The sequence below is a fragment of the Malus domestica genome, chromosome 06, assembly GCF_042453785.1.
Source record: "Malus domestica chromosome 06, GDT2T_hap1".
Lineage (NCBI taxonomy): Eukaryota > Viridiplantae > Streptophyta > Magnoliopsida > Rosales > Rosaceae > Malus > Malus domestica.
Genome location: NC_091666.1, coordinates 28,151,047 through 28,169,661, shown reverse-complemented (window position 1 = coordinate 28,169,661; position 18,615 = coordinate 28,151,047). Strand labels below are relative to the sequence as shown.

At 35.2% G+C, this 18,615-nt stretch overlaps 1 long non-coding RNA gene across 1 annotated transcript; it reads right to left on the bottom strand.

Moving 5' to 3' along the window:
• Positions 1-8,166: 8,166 nt before the first annotated feature.
• LOC114825374 (uncharacterized) lies at positions 8,167-9,020 on the bottom strand. Its single transcript, XR_011582118.1, has 2 exons — positions 8,564-9,020; positions 8,167-8,434 (listed from the first exon to the last, which is right to left on the bottom strand). It is a non-coding gene; the product is annotated as an uncharacterized lncRNA (long non-coding RNA).
• Positions 9,021-18,615: the final 9,595 nt, after the last annotated feature.

The following is an 18,615-nucleotide window of genomic DNA, read 5'->3' as shown; positions in this document are numbered from 1 at the left end:
CAACGAGAATATCCTGTTTAATGATAGAATAAAAACAAAATCCTCTTAAGTATCAGTATACACAACCTGCTCACGAGAGAAAACGCAAGCCATAAGATTCTGTCACAAATCAATATGCAAATCAGAGAAACAGCAAGTTCTGGAACAGTGAGATCCTAAGTTCATCTATATGCTGAAGCGAAAATTAGATATTCTACTCAATGTTACAATCATCATCTCCCCAAGTATTCATCTTTTATCAGCGCAACACATTTGCACATAAGAAGAATAGAATGATGATTTCGTGTGAAGAAGCGCTCTCTCACACATATATATAAACGAATACGTGGCGAGTATCTTCATATGAAAGAAATGTTTCTCATCCTTCACATGCCTTATAATCACAATGAACAAGCTCCACTTGTTCCGGCATAAAAATTATAGCCATACAAAGCCTCGTCTGAACTTAGATGATTGGTAACACCAAAACCAACTAGAGTTCCATAAAATGTTCGAGCTGAATTAAAATTCAGTATTGTAAAGTGTAAACCAATTTATATACATGACTGCAAAGATAGGTACTAAGATCTTCAAAAATGAAACTAAAAACTCACGTTTTTAACGGTCAATCCAATACATTTAGTAGCACCGTGCAGAGTAGGCAACTGCCTCTTCCACAGTGGCCAAATAAGGCATCGTGCCTAATAAAGTAATCATGGTAATCCGCGGGCAACGTGCAGATTTCTAATATTGTAATCACGGTAATCTGTGGGCAACGACTATGCATATTACTGCATATCCGAAGTTGGAAATACAGAAACAGTCACAACCTTGTCTACATTAATTATGACCCAATCTCTTCAGTTTATATGCGTTGTATCTAAAAACACAAAACCAGACAATTAACAACCAAATTAACTCCACCAATTCTATATTAAAACACCATATTCCTTCAAAAATAATATCTTAATTACAGAGCTTTCACTTTCATACAGTCAAATCAATCAAGCCGAAAAGTTTCAACTTCGACGACGAACCAAGAATAAAATAAAACTTCTACTGCCTACAAAAAAGTTTGATAAAATGCGCCAAAGAACTTACCAAAGCCGTAGCTATCCCGAATTGCGCGCGCGCATGCTAGTAGGCTCGTATCCAATGAAAGACTGAGTGCTGTACACGAAAATATTCGCAGTGGTGGCGATGTGGGGGCACCGGTGAGGCTTCGACTCCACGGCTCCGACGGTAGTTCGCTTGGCCCGGAGCTTGGGGAGAAGAGCCCCGCGGTCTGACTCAGGCAGAGCCGCGATCATTCGAGCTGCTGGCCGTGCATGGGGCACGAGGCGGTCATTTCAAAATTCCCGATAAATCCATTAAATATTCTTGGCCGGATTATAACGTGCTAATTTAAAAGTTGACTAAATTTGTAGGATAATATATTATAAAATATTTGTACAGGTCTCATTCTCATATAACATACTAGCCTTCATGCAGCGCTCACGCTTGTGCAGAAGTTATTTTTTGAATCAGGCTTACTACGTGCGATTTACACATTTTAAATGTATTTATATGCGTAAATTGATAAAAGGAAAGTCAAATATTTGAAGTAAACGAATAATCTTAGATCATGCTAGAAGAAACCTCTCATAAACCAATTAAAGCAGTTGAATCCACATAATAAAATCAGTCTCTATTGAATTTACATTAAGTAGAGAAAATAATATTTAATAAACAACTGATTGAATCACATTATTGCTAGCCCATTGTGAGGCTAAGTCCACCCCTCCCCCTTAATCTAAATAATATCGTTTGTTAAACAAAAAATCATTTAACAACTAATTTAATCACATTATTATCCACGTCTAGAAAACCTTTTTTATAAACGGCATTACACGTCTCTTAAGATATTTTGAACGTGTTTAAAAATAGAAAAAATAATATTTAATGAACAACTCATTGAATTACATTATTGCTAACTTATTATGAGTTACTAATTATTAAAAAAAACTATACAAAAAAATTAATTATTTAAAAACATTGTTAAAATGACGAAAATACATTTGCCACGTTTGATGCATTATTTGGGTTCTTTTTGAAGTTTTTTGTTTGAGAAGCATTTCTGTCTAATTATTTTTGGTGAAGTTTGTGACACGAAAAAACACTTTATTGGGCCATTGGCTTTATATAAAAGATAAAATAAATAAATAACTTTTTGATTCATAATACTTATAATTTAGAGTTAATCTCAGTTTACTATCACAAAATTTCTTAGTTTTCAACAATTGGTACATGAAGTTTTTTTCATTTCAGAGTAGTACATAAAGTTAAAATTTTGAAACACTTTTATACATCTATTAAGGTTGCTGTTAAATTTGCCGTTAACTGATAACGTGGTATCCACGTGGACAATAACTGAGCGCCACGTAGATATTAAAAAGAAAATTAATTAATTAATTAATAAAATAAAATAAACTACAAAAATTAAAATTAAAAAAAGGGTAAAAGACTGTTTACCACCCTCATGTTTCGTGGTTTTCAACATTTAGTACATCAAGTTTTTTTCATCCCAGAGTCATACCTAAAGTGTAAATTTTGGGACAGTCTCATACATCTGTTAGTCAAACTGTTAGTTCTCCCGTTAAGTGATGACGTGGCGCCCTGATTGGACGCCACGTGTCATTAAAAAAATTAAAAATTTATTTAAATAAATATAATATTAAATAATATTTAAATAAAAAAATAATAATAAAAAAAAATTTTTCCTTCTTCTCTTCTTCTTCTTCTTCTTTTTTTTTTTTTCTTCTTCTTCTTCTTCTTCTGGGTTCGGTTCTCTCTTTTTTTTTTTTTTTTTTTTTTCTTCTTCCTTCTCCTTCCTCCTCCTTCTTCTTCTTCCTGCTCCTTCCTCCTCCTTCTTCTTCTTCCTTCTCCTTCCTCCTCATTCTTCTTCTCCTTCTTAAGAAGGAAGGAGGAGAAGGAAAAAAACAGAAAAAAAAAAAAAAAAAACCGAACCCAGAAAAGAAGAGGAAGAAGAAGGAAGAAGAAGGAGAAGAAGAATGAGGAGGAAGGAGAAGGAAGAAGAAGAAGGAGAAGAAGAAGGAGGAGGAAGGAGAAGGAAGAAGAAGGAGGAGGAAGAAGGAAAAAAAAAAGAAGAGAAACCGAACCCAGAAGAAGAAGAAGGAGAAGAAGAAGGAGGAGGAAAGAGAAGGAAGAAGAAGGAGAAAGAGGAGGAAGAAGAAGAAGAAGAAAAAAAAGAAAAAAAAAAGAGAGAAACCGAACCCAGAAGAAGAAGAAGGAGAAGAAGAAGGAGGAGGAAGGAGAAGGAAGAAGGAGGAGGAGGAGGAAGAAGGAAAAAAAAAAAAACCGAACCCAGAAGAAGAAGAAGAAGAAGAAGAAGAAGAAGAAGAAGAAGAAGAAGAGAAGAAGAAAAAAAAAATTATTTTAATATTATTTTAATATTTATTTAATATTATTTTTATTTAAATAATTTTTTTATTTTTTTAATGACATGTGGGGTCCAATCAGAGCGCCACGTCATCACTTAACGGGAGAACTAACAGTTTGACTAACAGATGTATGAGACTGTCCCAAAATTTACACTTTAGGTATGACTCTGGGACGAAAAAAACTTGATGTACTAAATGTTGAAAACCACGAAACATGAGGGTGGTAAACAGTCTTTTACCCTAAAAAAAAATTTGGGCGTCTGCACCTACCCTTCTCCCTCACCCCTTCCGACCCCCCTCCCTTCTCCCATCTGCACCCACCCTTCCCCCTCCCTCTTCGACTCCACCCACTCCATTTCTCTCTCTCCCTCCCACATCTCTCTGACATACAGCGCACTGCTCCGTCCTAATTTAAACTGCAAACCTTAATCTCCCCAATTCCCCTCTCCGATTCTTCCATTTCCAATGGCCTCCGACGGCCCCGATGAGCCCTGCAACTCCGAGACCGAACCGGAAACAATAGCCCTAAGAATCAAGCAGAAGCGCTCCCGCCGCGTTAGCTTCGCCGGCACCGAGATCACCTCCAAAATTTCCGATTACCGGAATCTCCGCCCCTTTTCTTCCCACCTTCCAAATTTGCCATCTTTTACTTTTTTTTCTTTCCACACAATTTTCCAATCAAATTAAGCAAAACCCAATTCTACAAATTCACATAAAGGGGCAAATTTTGAGAATTCAAATTTATTGGGCAATCCTATTTTCTCACAGAACATGCGAAAAATCGAAAATTTAATTGAAAAAATTAGAAAATTAATGAAGAGTGAAACTTTAATTACCGAATTGAGCTGGCTCGGATACAGAAGCTTGTTGGTAAATCGAGAACCAACAAAAACCCTAAATTGCACGATTCAAGTCCCTTGCTTGAAATTCCGAGCTGGAATTTTGGGGTTAAATGTTTAAGATTTTGAATTTAAAAAGGAGGGAACGAAATCCGAAATCTGAAATCCAAAAGAAAAGGAGAGTTTCAGAGGTTTCTGAGCAGCGTTTCGGTTGCCAAAACTCTCTGTCACTCTCTCTCTCTCTCTCTCTCTCTCTCTCCGAGTCTCTGAGTCTCTCTCTGTGTTTGAATTGCCGTTGCCTCTTTCAAACAAAACTGAAAACAAAATTTTGGGAGCAAAAAATAAAAAATAAAAACGACGGTACCGCCTTTGCCCTCTACTGGGAGTAGTGTTCCGGGCTCTGCTACCTCCAACAACGGTAGAGTCGAAGAGGGAGACTATTGATGCAGAGAGATGTGGGAGGGAGAGAGAGAGAGAGAGAGAGAGAGAGAGAGAGAGAAAAATGGAGTGGGTGGGGTCGAAAAGGGAGGGGGAAGGGTGGGTGCAGAGAAGAGAAGGGAGGGGGGTCGGAAGGGGTGAGGGAGAGGGGTGAATGACCTTTTTTTTTTATATAAATTTTTTTAGTTTTTATTTTTTTTAATATTCACGTGATGTCTAATCATTATTCAATTCGATGTCACGTCATCAGTTAAAAACAAACTTAACAGTAACCTTAACGAATGTAAGAAAGTATCCCAAAATTATAACTTTATGTACCACTCTGTGATGAAAAAAACTTCATGTACCAAATGTTGAAAACCAAGAAATTTTAGGGTACTAAACTGAGATTAACTTTATAATTTAATAAGACAATTATTGATTCTTAAAAGTATAACCATACATACTATTTTATTTTAAGCTAATTTAATAAAAAATCAGTAACAACTTTACAATTTAATTATATATCAATGACATATTTTTGTTTTGGACTTAATCAATGATATATTTTTATTAATTAGGGATAGGTCAATAATGAATGTTACATGTGCTTTTATGTCATTACCAATGGGGATGGAGGAGAGGGTGAGAAAAGCAATCGCCAGTGCAGGGACGGCAAGCGGAAGATGAGGAAGAAGAAAAGTGGGAGACGGCGACTAAGCCCTCCATGAACTGCCAGTATAGAGGCGGGCCCACTATGTACCCGCCTATGCACATCCCAGCAAACACTAGCCCCACCTTCAGTATCGTCGGACTCGTCGCCATCTCTCTCTCCTCTGCTTTTGAAATCGAATTGGACTTAGCAGAATTGGGAACCAACGACGTCGATTCTCAACGGTTCGACTGTCGGTGTTTAGTTGGGACTTGTGGAGATCAAAGACAGGTGCTTTCTCATTTGTGAAAGGTTGTGAAATTCGGTAACTTCTTAAGGCCTTTACATATGTAAAGCACAATGGAGTGATGATATTAAAAAGTCAAGGTTTGAAGAAAGAATTCATTAAATCAGGAAAACATTTAGATACCAATGATGAAACTTGAGTAGGATTAAAAGCTATTTTTTTTGTAGTCGAGTTGATGTACCAGAGAGGAAACAGTTTCGCAAATTCTTGGAGCTTGACAATTTCGATTGCCAATTAAGCAATTGAAATTGTTTGGATTTTATTTCTCCCATTTCACGAAACTGTTTCCTTATACGTTCGCGTTTTTCCCACCACCATTTACATGTCTACAATGCGAAATCAAAAAAGGGACATTGTGGTCAGCAATTCAAATGAGAAAACACAGACTTCTATGATCAACAATTGAAAACTAGGAAACGGACACTACGGTGCAGTGTCTGAATCCAAATGTAAAAAAAGAGAACATGAAACGGACATTGCGTTGCAGTGTCTGAATCCAAATGTAAAAAACAGAACAGGAAATAGACATTGCATTGCAGTGTCTAAATCCAAATGTAGAAATCAGGAGTCACGTGAGGTGTTAAGCATAGAAGGCATGTGAGTGATGAAAAAAAATAGAACCAGGAAATGAACACTTCAACGTAGTGTCTGAATCAAAAAATAAAAACAATACCTGGAAATAGACATTGCATTACAGTGTCTGAATCTAAAGTAAAAACGGGCACGTATGAGGCATGTGATTGATGAAAAAAAACAAAACTGTGAAATGGACACTGCAACACAACGTCTGAATCCAAATATAAAAAACAGAATTAGGAAATAGACACCGCGTTGCAGTATTTGATCCGTATTAACCTATTCCAATATATAAAAAATATGAGAAAGATGGTGCTAGTTGAAGTGGGTGCCAGCTGTAGTGGTAAATTCTGCAATTTTTGTTTATTTTAAATGCATTTAAGTATCACAATACATGATTGACCTATTTATATTTAACATAAATATTGATGATCTATTGTCAATATGGTAACTTTGTATTGATTTTATACAAAATCACTCTTTATTTTATCTATTATAATTTTATACAAAATGTTGCAAAAAAAGAAATCATAAAAAATATTGAACATCAGATACATAAAATTTTAAAAAATTTCAAAGTCTTACAAAACGTAGGAAATTCGAATTATATTCCAAAAATTTTGAGATAAAATCAATTCCGAAATTTCGATAAATTCCGAAAATACAAAATTCCTAATTTGGAACTAATATTTGTTCCAAAACTTTTTCGGATTGGCATTGGGTTACTTGTTTCAGATCCGATCGGACGGAAAATCACCCCTAACCTTAAAATTAAATTGGAATTATCTTATTGATTATTTAATATTAGCTAAATTGATAGAGGTTCAATTGTAAATGTTAATTAAGTGAGAACAACTTGTATTGCATGGCTTCAGTGCCACTGTGGCGTCCTGTGTCAGTAAACACAAGGATATGTGAAAAAAGCTAACATATGTCATTGTATTATTTTATTGGCACATGGCACCATGTGACGGTGCATTTGTTCCATGCAAGTCAAGTCCTCCTTAAAATTGAAGGCCATCTTCGTCCGTTCAAAAAAGAAATATTAATTGCAACAAAAAAACTAACATTTTTTTAATAGAGCAATATCATTAGTGAGTTAAATAATTAAGAAAAATGAGAGTCCATGAAGACGTGAAATATTAAATTTTGACTATAAAAATAAATAATAAAAAAATATTCTGACAAAAAAAATGAAATTTTTTATTTTTTATTTTTTATAAAAGGAGTATTAGTTGAAAATGTGTTGAATTTACCAGTCGAAAAATGATTTTGACACTCCCCTTTCTTTTCCTTGCCTATCTCTTTGTTTATGACTTTTTTTTACTTTATTCAATCAAACCGCTAGAAAAATAAATAAAAAAGCGCAAAAGAATGAAAAAGAGTGAAAATCGTTTCCTAAGACAGTTTAGCCAAATTGACTAACCATAATTAGCAAAATCATTGGCCAAACAATTCCACTCCTTACATTTATGCAAAAAAATGCAATCTTAAGCGAGCACTATATCATAACCAATTTGCCCTAAACAACTTTGAGAAACAAGGGGACTTTCACAGAACGAGTTGATAGGAGATGAACAACATACATAGAGTCTGTTTCTAACAAAAAGTGAGGGTATTGCCTCTCTTTTAACCCACACAATCCTAATTCCTTGCCAAATAAATTTTCTTAGACTCTAATAGTTTGATTATCTATGTTAAAGTTTCAGTCACTGTCGTGCTCCTGTAATTAATTGAAAATAGTTGCTTCCAAGTGATGAAGAATAACATATAGATATAGATGCTATACTTTAACCATAATCCTAGCTATTTTGTCACAAACTGCTTTTTTTTTCTTTCTTTTTTTGTATCGTAATGTCACAAGTCGTTCTTACGGATGCTATGTCGTTCAATACGCCCTCCGATAAATGGCGTAGTTATTTAGAAAGAAAAATTAAATTAATAGAGAGAGAAAAATAAACAGAAGCAGCAATTTTAATTTTATGGTCATCCAATCTAATAATCTCTACATACATTCCATGGTAACTCTGAAATCTTCCTCAATCTTCTTCCAATTTGAAGCCCCACATGTACTGTGCCCAATGTCGACCGGATTCACCAAATGATTCGAAAGGTGGAATAGGATTGTTTGTCAACCACGCGCCGAACTTGTCAATGAAGTCGGCATACGACATCCCCGCGCGGTTTCGTCTTGTGAAGAACAGATAGTGTGCCCGACCGTAACCTGCAAGAAAAGAAACGAAACAAAAAAACTCATTCAGTCATTTAAACAGACAGTTGGTGAGCAACGAACAAACAACTAGAAATCATGGTTACATAATTTGCAAGTCGAAGTCTATGGTCAGTAACTTACGGACACCGACAAGGACGATGAAAATAATGAAAAGTATTGGGACGCAGATCAAACAAGCGATTCCCACCCTAATCAGGAGCACAGTATACAAGGCCAGCACACAAAGGGGCACCAATACGATTGCCTTGGTCAATTTGATTGCCAAATTCAAAACGTTCCGGAAACTTCTGGGTTCCCAGAGCAAAGCTTCCATAGCGACTCTCGCAGATTTCTGAAGCTCTTGGCGTTTGGTTATAAACCAGTCCTCGAAGTTATCTATCATCCTTAACACGTTATCTATCATCGACATCGTTGCCGTCGGATTCTTCAGATTCCACTTTCTGGAAGGAACAAAAACAGGCGACGAGAAAAGACGGAAAGAGCCAACGTTAGGGTTTGAAACTTGAACGTCGATGATGTATGTATGCATGTAAATGGCGTGTCTCGTTGTATATATAGGATGTCGAAGCCAAGTACTCATAGTCCTGGTAGGAGATTCTATCTCACGGATTTTGATTACAGCCCTTAGATCGATCGAACGGTCAAGATTTAACGACAACACTAAGCAATTACAGAGTGTTAGTCCTAATCCTACTCTACTGTGTCTTTAAAATAATAATTGGTAGTGTCACCGTTTAGTGTACTCTTGATGATACACGAGAATAATTTACATGATACAAATATATTATTATTGTGGCATTTTATTGCAATGATACATTGTTTTATAGAGAAAAATTTATACATATCGATGTTGTATTATTGGCATGAAACGTGACAGTGTACCTAAATTATGTAAGTCATTCTCTCACCCTACGCCCTCAAACATTTGTACTTGTGTCCATTCCGAATAAGGGTCTATCTAGCTCCAGGCACATATAATTTAGGGTCTTCCAAACATTTATACTCCATCGACCATGTTGGCCGACGATAAATTCTAGAATGGGCTCGTTGTTTATCATGTGAGAACATTATCAACTGGACTCGTTTGAAACACCATAGAGTCATGCTCTTTATTTTGATGACCTGTAAAGACCAAATGCATATTAGCCACAAAATTGTTTTAGTTTAGATTCAAAAGCTTAAACTATTTGACAACTTAAGCAAAACAAGAAAATGATTTTTCTAATATTTCATGGATTTTAAGTTGGTTTTGCTCTATTAAGTTGTCAAATATTTTAAATATTTATATCTAAAATAATACAATCTTATGACTAATGAGGACATTATGAGAGTAGGATTGAACACGATAACCTCTAAATTCTAGAATGCGCTCGTTGTTAATATTCTTAAGCTAAAGTACATAAGTTCCTACCACTTAGTACTACGGTCTAATGATATTTCTCTTCATTTGTAAGTGAGAGATCTTAGGTTTGATTATGCCAAAGACAAATTTGAACCACATTATTGCTAGCTCATTGTGAGGCTTAGCTTACCCCCCCTCCCTCTTAGTGTAAATAATATCATTTGTTCAAAAAATAAAAATAAGTTGCTTAGGAATGTTGAGGTTTGTAGGTTTTTAATCAATATAGTTTTTTTTTTATATAGTAATATATTTACACAAATTGGTCAATCATTATTATTATTATTTGGGCGATGTTATATACATTAAATTTATGCACTAAATTTATGTACTAAATAATGTCACATGTATTACACTATATAAATTTTTATTATAATTATTAATCAAATCCAATTTGAATTAATATCAAAATGCAATTAGCCACATCATTTAGTGTACCTAGCATTATTCTTATTATTTATTTACTTAACAAAAATCACTTCTTTTCATCTAGTACAATATATATTTGAAAACTTGATAAAAAACAATATATATCGAAAATGAAAAATGGGTCATAACCATTGATTAAGTTAGGACTGATCTCATCAGTGACAGATTCAATTGCAAACCAATATTATTACATCAAAATTGATACACCCCGACCGAGATCAAGGCATGATGGCCGTCACGTGAGGGTGATGTAGTCATGTGCACAGTGTGGAAGCAGTAACGATAAGAAATATGTGAATAATTAAAAACCGAAACTACTAGAGTGCACTAGAAAACAGGAAATGTTAGGAGTAAGATACAAAAGTAAGCACTTCTAATCAGAGCATAGAAAGTCTAGGTGCAGTCCTGTAGGACAAGTACTAATCATACATTACCATAAGATGTCCTACAATTATTTTGATAAGTCAGAACCGCCGAAATACTCAAGGCCACTGACAACAAGCTTACCTAAAACTTGGAGGGGCGCAAAACAGAAAACGTGAGTGGGCAAAAATAAATGTTTAACAAAACCATTTCATTTATCAACATTTCTAACCCCTCGCTGTAAAACATGTATAATTTTTCCCAAAATCAGAAGATAAGCATATACATAAATATATATGTAAATATATTAATTCAAATCATGCTTCACAATATCATATTCATACGTATGCCATGCCAAGATATAACATAGTAAGCAATTCAAGAGAGAATAATTTCATATAAATATAACATGTTAGCCGGAACCCCTGTGGTAGTCTGTACGGCATAGCTCAAAAGTCAATCTAGCCGGACTCACTACAATGACCTATACGGCATTATACTACACAAGAGTCGGAACCAAATGAAAAGGTCTCTACGACAATAATGGGTGTAATATAATCATGCTCAATACTACTCACGCATAATAGCTGGACGATAAATCGCTAGTCACCTACGAGTCGGAACCACCTAAGATGGTCTATACGATAGGACTGTGCATCTAAATTAGATCCAATATGAGCATTTGGTGCGGGAGGTGACATAATAAACAAGCATGTGCCCTATCTCTGGCTAAATCACAATCATCCTAAGTGCAGTTCTATGAGCTCAACACTATTCAATCACATATCGCACCATTAATAATTCACATAACCAAACATAACTCACTTGAGCTTACCTGAGCGTCCACAACACCACAATTATATATATAATGCATCATATATCAATTCATATACGAATTATAAATTTATATGCATGGCATTCAAGGCATACTCTCATTTAAACATATTTTCTGGGAAAATATCAAGTATATTAATATATACTAAAAACCAAAAGCCCATTCACTGGTATGTCGAAGGGTCGTAGCCCCCGAGTCGCCCTTGAACACGCCGTCAGATATATATCGGGAATATTCCGTTAAGTCCTAACGGAATCCGTCCAAACTAACTAACGACGTTGGAATATTCTGTCAGACTTGACAGAAGATTCTGTCGTCTCCTACCTCTAAACTCCGACGACCGTCGCTGGCGCCGGAAAACTGGAAAATTTTTAAACCATGATATCTCGACCATTTTTGCACCATTTTTCACAATCTTTATACCAAAATGAAGTGCATGAAGAATAAAACATGTTTATACCTCTTTCAACCTAAAAAACCAAGGGATCTCGTCGGGAAAATTCGAGAAAAACCGGCCAAGGTTGAAACTCACTATCTTGACGTCCAAAACACTCTAACGATACATCCCGAGCTTCGTGACAACCTTCTAGAGCTCCTTATGAGCTTGGAATCCCATAAAAACCTCACAATAATTAGTGCATGAACATTACCTCATTCGGGGTTTGAGTTTTCACGTGATTTCGAAGGTGTTCTTACCTGAAAATGGTACCTTTGAACTCGTATGGTCCTCATGAACACAATGGTGTGCTTCACACACTCGATCTATCACGTTTCAATGGGTTTTAGGTGTCGTTCGTACTAAGAAGGAGGAGAGAGAGCATGGGAGAGAAGAGAGAGAAGGAGGTTTGTGTGTGTGTGTGTCCCACGTGGTCACCAACCAACCAAGAACATGACAACCAAGTACCAAAATATGTCACACACACATACACTACAATTTCAACGTCTAAGGATAAAACCATCCTTTCACGTCCTTGAGAATAAAATAATACATATCTCCGGGACTGACTGTGACAAAAACACACGCAAGCAATCAGTAATAAAGTTCCAGTTACACAAACAGAATCTTGGGCATTTTTCAATTTCATAAAGGGCAAAGAAGAAACCAAGATCGATCAATGTTTGCAACTTCACACAAACACTGGATTCTTCCTTGCAGGGCTGATGTCTCACCACGTATATAGTCTGCTCTGTTACTATAACGAAAGTTGAGAGTCACCGCAAAATCAATTGCCAAAAAGGAGATCTCACTGCAGTCTCACGACAAGTGCTTCTGAAGCTTGTTTCTACAAAAGGATATTACAAAACAAAAGAAACACAGTTACATAAAAAAATCTCAATGCATGCATACATTATGTCTTTTCCAGACTGGTGAATAAGATCGAACATGCAAATTATAAGGGAAAATGATTTTTACACTTCGATGCACCACTTCCTCTTTTTTCGTAGCCTTAAAATTAAATAAATCAAAATACTAAAGAGCAAAAACAAGAGGAAAATTGCATAAGAAAAAAGGTTTTAAAGTTTTCAAGCTATTTTTATTAATTTTCCAAAGAAAAAATAGGAGTGAAAATCACCAACCTTTCTAATGTAATAGTTCAAATGGTTACGTTGTGGAAATTTTTTATGCATGGACAAAAGCGTGCATACCTTCTACGAGAGTGAATACCAGACAAGCTTTCATGATACCACCCATAATCCAGGTTAATTTCAGGAATGTGTTGTGCCTTTGGATGATCCATGCCTCCTTTTACGGACTCTATAAGTTGCATTGGAATAGACTCCAGATTCAAGCGTTCTACGTTAGCAAGGAACTCAATGCCTTGTGGCAATGTCTTTAACTCCATGCAGTCATCAATGTCTAAGACCTAGAGATTTGACATCACCCCGTTCTCTATGCTATACTATTCAATAAGGGGAAGATGCGCAACATCAAATGCTTAAGCTTTATGAAGCCTCTGGAGAAGCACAATTTTTCGCCAACATACGCATTAATTAGCCCAAGCCTTTCAAGATTCGGCGATGCTTGAATATGAGGTAGCACATCTTCTTCAAGTCTAGACCAATTTAGCTGCATGCATGTCAGGTTATGGAGCGAACCAAACCAAAGAGGTTCCTTTTCCAAATTAACCATTTGAAGGTCTGCAGGCGGCGAACGTAGTGCATTAACCCGAAGAAACTCCTCTTCATCACTTGCCATTAAAAACAAATGTTGAAGGAGCTCCAACGTTTGAAGGGAGTCACATAGATCCATCTCGTCACTTGCTTTCACATTTGTAATACCGAGGCTTGTAAGTTGGGTCATATTCCTGATGACTTTAATAATCTTTCCTTTTGATTCAACACATAGTAATAGTAATAGATTTATTAAATACTTTTATTTTATTTTTTTCAATAAATTGTAATAGACTTGTTGAATACTTAGATGAACACTCATTATGATGGAACCCCAACCTGGAATGTCCACCTGGACAACTGAATTGAGTTGCGCTAGCCGACACCTGGAAGTCATGAAGCCATAAAGTGACGATGATGCAGAAAGTGGGAAGTAATTTAAACCTAAAGTAACTAATCCTAGAGTGAGCTCATGAGCGGGGTTGAACCACTTTTCTCACAAGTGATGTCAGAGCATAAGTAAATTACAGTAAAAGATAAAGTAAGAACCTTATATGGAATGGAGAAATCCTCCTATATGTCAGCTCTTGTCAACATTCCTTGTCGTCACAAAAGCTCTGCCACTAAAAGCTTAGAGGAGCAAAAAATAAGGATAAATGGGCCTATAAAATAAAGTTTTGAAAACCATTTCGAAGACAAGTAAGACGTCGTTGTACAACAAGTATATAGTTTCTCAAAAATAATAATACTACGTAATAAATTATAGTACCCATCATATATTATAAATCGAAGAATACAGAGTACGTCTACAACAACCATGTCAAAGCATAAGTCACTGCTCATTAATGTATGCAGGCACACAAGTCCATTGCAGAGATACTCTGACAATGGAATAGACTGAATGTAGATTTTACATTCTAGTACTACATCACGTGAAGCTGCTGCTAAACGCATCACATAGAAGTCTAAACATCTAACCTAGGGATAGGCTGACACCTAACTAAGTAGATTTTGGAGTGCCACTAGCAATTCCCTAAATTTAATTAAAATTAGGGGAAAAAACTGCCTAGCCCTCCACTGAGACGCCTAAGCTAGGCCCTGCACATCGTCTAACTAGCACCTAACACAATTTGTTAACTATTCGGGTTGTTATTGGATCGCCGTTTAGGAACTTGATAAGATATCATTTTCTAGATCTAGATATTATGTATATTAATTTCTTGCATCACCTATTAAATGGACATGGAACGACACGACCTGTTAACGAATTGAGTCGTTATCAGGTCCCCTGCTAAAAATTTGTTAAGATAACAAATTTGACACGATACAGCCGTTAAGATAACATATATAACACGAAAACAATAAAAACACGACAAGCATGACCCATTTGCTTGCTTAAATAATTTAAATAAAACACCAAATAATAATGATTAAGACTTTCAACCAAATTTAACTTAATGGCGTACAAATCAATAACTTACCCCCCCCCCTTATATATATATATATAGACACACACAAGCAATATTGTTGAAGAAGAGATCAAGTTTGAAATCATGTCCTCAAGTGGAATGCTCTGAACCTGAGTGACATATACAATAATAAAAAAGTAAAACAAAATATCAGTTATAGCTCATAAACGCTTAATACTTTCTTTGAGATAAGTTCTAGAAGGATATTTGAAGAATAACATACTCTGGGACATGTGCAAGCTCACAAAAGAGTAGCAATTATATGCTTCAATTGCACTAAGCCACTAAGCTACAATTGACGTCGATTTTGTTGGACTCCTGTGTCAATGAAACTATCAAATATGAGACGACGATAGTGGAATTCGCTCACAGAAACATAGCCATCTTTAATCCTCACGTCAATCCCACGAGACTCTTATTCATTTTCATTCGACGGAGAAGCAAGTAAAAATAGAAACCTCACAATAGAGTTAAGAACAATCGGACTCAAACTGATGACTACTCATGGACCAAAATATCGAAAATATCGGCCAACGTTTTTTTGAGGTACCGATATTTTAATGGTTATCCAATGAGTTTTCGTCAAAATATTGCGATATTATCGATATTAGCTATAATATTGCAATATGAAATCCAAAAATACTTGAAAATTTCTGAAAAGTCTCAATTTTGCACATAGAGGGATTCGAACCCCTCCCATTTGACTCTTAAATAATATGCTAAAATATTTATATATATGGTTTTGTTTTGAATTCTTTTTACAAGAAACAAATTTGCACATATTCCAATTTTTTTTTGGTATTATATTTTAATTGTGTCAATTAATTACTTAGTCAATGGCATGTGGTTTTTAATTTTTCTATTTTTTATTTGGTCACTTACATGGTAAGGCTGGAAAAAATTTCCGAAAATCCCAAACCAAACCGAAAAAGTCCCTAACCCAAACCAAAACCATCCCGAAGTTCAGGAATCCCATCCCGAAAAATACCGAAATTTTTGATATGGGATTGGTTTTCAAATCCCATTTGTTTGGTAATCCCGAAATCCCGAAAAATACCGAAGTATTCGGTTTCCTATTGACTTTTGGGTTTTGGTTCTTGAAAACTATTGCCATGGTTGCTGACTACTTTTCACAATACACTTACTCTACACTTAGAGATGATGAAGATAATGAAAATTTTAAACCTCATAGGAACTCTATGTGGTACTAAGTCACTCATGTATCTTACCATGCAATGTATAAAGTGTTAGAGTAAATGTAGAATTATGGAGAATAATCCGAATAACAACTTTGAGGTACGACTTGAATCGTTTCCTTAAAGTGTTATTTGCCCTCACTCGAATGAGTTTGCTAAAGGGTTATTGGCAAATCACTTCCAGGATACAACAAAGTATGGAATATTCGATTAGCAAAACCGAATTATATTCCCTTAGAAATAACTAGAAAGAAATTGTATGAATGTGATGATGAGAGAAAAGAGAACAAAGAAATTATGTAGATAACTAATTTCTGAATTAATTGTGTATGAAACATTATACCACAACATGTATTTATAGACATCAAAGTACCCGTTCATCGAGCCATTTCATTTTAGTTGAAGACACACAACTCTTCTTAATAGTGTTGACCCAAAAGACATGTGTTCTATTTAGAATTTTCAGAAAATAAATATTGACTAATTATATCCTTTAATTCTACTCATACAATTTGAGTAAACATCATATCTTTTAACCAGAAGTTGTAATTCAACCAAAAGGTACAAGGTTGAATTAAATCCAACCTTTCAATACATGTTGCCGCATGCATGATGCGGATGGCAGCAGCACTAGGTCATATATATTTATATATTTATATATATTCATAAATATTATATATTAATATATATATATATATATATATTAATAATAATAATTATTATTATTATTGAAATCTCTAACAATCCTTCCCAATTTCAATAATATGGTAAATGATATTACAATAATTCTCTCTTTATAATTATCACAAGCATACCGATATAATCATGCATACAATAAAGGTGTCTTTCGAATTAAACCTTTAATTAGTGTAAGTGATTCAAAGTTATAACGAATGCGATGGTGACCTAAGTTTAAACCACCTATTCTTATGTTAAAACCGGAATCACCACACACATGACTATGTCTTATTTCCTTAAAGAAATTTCTGAACCAATTAAGCACTATTATGGTCTTGTGCTTCATCCTGGTTTCATAAACATTTACAAGAGAAAACCCAACTCTTGGTAGAAGCGGCACCACTTCTTATGTTCATATAGGTGAGGTTCCTTCCCATGTCCCTGCTACTATAGACATAACTACAAATAACCTCATTAAGAGATAAAACTCATCCTCCTAAACGTAGCAGTCTTGCACTGATCATCCTGGAATGAGCTATATAATAATTTTCAGTGCTTTCACAACCACTTAACAATAACTTGTTATTACCCATTAAACTTTTAAACTAGTGATGTTCTAGACAAAGTCGGGTTACCATTATTGGTGGCTAATTTTCAGTAAAGGGTTTTAGCCCCATTCCACTAGATGTACTAACTACCAAAGCTCTTGAAAGTGCTTTTGTTAACGGATCCGCCAAGTTATTACTTGATTTAACATAAACAATATTAATAACTCCATCAGTTATTAATTGCTTGACATATTCATGTCTCAAGCTAATATGTCTAGATTTTCCATTGTATACCTTACTGTATGCTCTAGACAAAGTAGCTTCACTATCACAGTATAAAGAAATGGATGGCATTGGTTGTGGCCACAACTCTATTTCCAATAACAAATTTCTAATCCATTCCGCTTCTTTACCTGCTGTTGCTAATGCTATAAATTTAGATTCCATAGTTGAATGTGCTATACATGTTTGCTTCTTCGAAGCCCAAGAAATTGCTCCTCCGGCAATTGTAAAAATCCACCATATTTGCGCTATTGGTCTTATTGGCATATTCCTCACTTGCTTTTCTGTGTCTACAATCACGAATGTAATGGCCTTTCTTTCCACAATGGTAGCATACACCATTTGCATTCTTTTGATTGTTGTTGGAATTGGTCTTCTTAAACTTCCCTTTGTCAATTTTGACTTTGAAGTTCTTTTTATATTTGTTTCCTTCGATAATATGAACTTTAGAGAAATTTTGATTTGCAAAATTCTTATCACGATTTCGAGTTTTCTCTTCAATTTGAATATCCTTTTGCAAATTCTCCAAACTAATATCTTCCACCATGTGTAAAAGTTTCTTTCTATAGTTATTCCATGTTTGGGGTAATTTTGCCATAATAGCCCCAACTATTATAGGATCCGGAATAACTATTTTAAGGTCATGAAGCTTTGAGACCAAGACCAATAATTCATGAACTTGGTCTAGGATGGGTTTGTTATCAAACATAGTGAATTCATAATATTTGAACATTAAAAATTTATCGGTACCTCTTTTTTCCGTTGTGTACTTGTGTTCAAGTGCTTCCCAAATTTCCTTTGGAGATTGTATGTGTGCATACAGGTCATATAAACGATCAGATAATGTGCCCAAGATGTGTC